Source organism: Rattus norvegicus, chromosome 6 (genome assembly GCF_036323735.1).
Source record: "Rattus norvegicus strain BN/NHsdMcwi chromosome 6, GRCr8, whole genome shotgun sequence".
Lineage (NCBI taxonomy): Eukaryota > Metazoa > Chordata > Mammalia > Rodentia > Muridae > Rattus > Rattus norvegicus.
In genome coordinates this window covers 109605081-109607217 of record NC_086024.1, presented here as the reverse complement: position 1 = coordinate 109607217, position 2137 = coordinate 109605081, and the positions used below count along the sequence as shown (strand labels likewise).

General features: G+C 45.2%; 1 long non-coding RNA gene across 1 annotated transcript; it reads left to right on the top strand.

The window, feature by feature from the left end:
* The first annotated feature begins 452 nt into the window (after positions 1-452).
* Positions 453-1728, top strand: LOC134479232 (uncharacterized). The gene is made up of 2 exons (XR_010052289.1): positions 453-864; positions 1504-1728. It is a non-coding gene; the product is annotated as an uncharacterized LOC134479232 (long non-coding RNA).
* Positions 1729-2137: the final 409 nt, after the last annotated feature.

The window sequence follows — 2137 nt, the reverse complement described above, 5'->3', positions numbered from 1 at the left end:
CCTAACATTCAAGTTTAACTGGGCATTCTGTGCTTTTTCTGGGAACCTCAATGAGGTGCCATTTGAGGACTAAGTCTTGAGGTACCCCAACCTGAACAGGTTGGATAAAAGGAGGACCATGACTCGGAGAGTTGGAAGTGGACCAGAAAGAGGTAGTGGTGGTGGGAAACCAGGAGAGAAGGTCATCGTTAAAAACAAGAAAGAGGGGCTGGGGATTTAGCTCAGTGGTAGAGCGCTTACCTAGGAAGCACAAGGCCCTGGGTTCGGTCCCCAGCTCCGAAAAAAAGAACCAAAAAAAAAAAACAAGAAAGAAAGGTTCAGGGGTTGTGGGGGGGGGGGGTGTTGAGGAGACACAGAGACAGAGAAACAGACACACAGACACATAGACACACAGAGACAGAAAGAAGAATATAGTCAGCTATGCCAAATGGTACTAAGGGGCTATTTGGTGAGAAGACAGATGGCTCTGTTGGATTTAGCACCATAGAAGATTCTAGTAACCTTGGCAAAGGGAAAGTTTGGTAGAATAATAGGAGCAGGTAAATGAAAAGGATGTGAAGACAGGAAGCAGGGAGAGGAGATTACCGGAAACAGGAAGAAGAGAGTGAAGTGGGACTAGGGAAGGAACTCTTCACGATGCCCCATGTTGTAGGATGCCGGTGACAGTGGGCTGAGATGCGCTCCAGAGGCTGCTGACAGAATCCACAAGGAAACCCTGCAAGATGGAGGAAGGGGTCTCTAAACAGGTGGACTTAGGGAGGGGTTCCCTCCATTGCATCCAGGAAGAAATGCCGGGGTACAGATCTTCTCACAAGCGTTGTGCCTCCATATCCTCATCCCAGGCAAGCACGTGGACCAAAGCAGGTAAACACTGAGGCCCTGCACGGGTTCCCGATGACCCCGAGGATGGCATAAGTCAAAACCCAGGAGGCAGTAGGTGTGTCCTCCTTGCTCACATGGGATTTAAGTGGAGTTTTAAAGCTCTCTCCTCGGCTCCCTGGGACCAGCCATGGGTCTCAGCAAGAGATTTAAAATAATTTCTTGTCTCTTTTGGTTGAACCTCAAACTTTTGAAATGTTTACCCTTGGTAGGCCGATAGTGCACTTGAGCATCAAGAGGACATGTCCCAACCATCTGTTATCCCACTTAATGCCAGCCTGGTGTCGGTCTACTGCTGGGGAGTCCTGGATCTGACAGACAAAGAACAGCTGCCTGTACCTCAAACAGTCGCTCCCAGAATGCTTTGGGTAGTGTCAGGGAGGAAGAAACATTACTGAGTTAGTTGTAAGAGCTTTGCCTGGAAGTGTGTGGCATTTTCCATCCATTTCACAGGGGCAAAGGGGCAGAGATCAGGACACTGTCTGATTTGCCTCCAGTCAGAGCTGCGCTCCATGCGTTTCACTGTGTGTTCAGTAACTCTGGAGGGTGATTCAGGGATGTCAGTGACAAGAGTGTAGCATTTTATGAAAATGTATTTAATTCTTCTTATGTTTGCTTTTAAAGACAGGTTTCACGGGCTGGAGAGATGGCTCAGCGGTTAAGAGCACCCAACTACTCTTCTAGAGATCCTGAGTTCAGTTCCCAGCAACCACATGGTGGCTCACAACCATCTGTAAAGGGATCTGATGCCCTCTTCTGGTGTATCTGAAGACAGCTACAGTGTACTTATATATAATAAGTGAATAAATCTTTAAAAAAAAAAAATAAAATAAAGACAGGTTTCACTGTGTAGCCCTGGCTGTCCTGGACCTTGCTCTGTAGACCAGGGTGGTCAAAAAGAACAATGGAAACGTTCATTTAGTTCAAGTCAACGTTTTTAGTTCAAGTTACAGTATGGTGCTTCACAGCTACAGTCTTAGTTACCGGAGGCTCAGGTGAGATGGCTTGAGCCCAGGAGTTCCAGACGAGCAGGGGGTAAAAATCAAATTTCCCATTCCCAAGTGTTCAGTCATTAACACTAAAAATGAGTTAAATATTTATTTTAGTGTTTATCTTACTTATCTTTATCTTATTTACCTATTTAAGGTAATATTTACCTTAGTGGCTTACATTACATCATTAGGCAAATCAATTCTTTGAGTTTTATTATTTTTACTAATATTCTTTTTTGGGGAAAAAAAGGGAATAGATACACAAA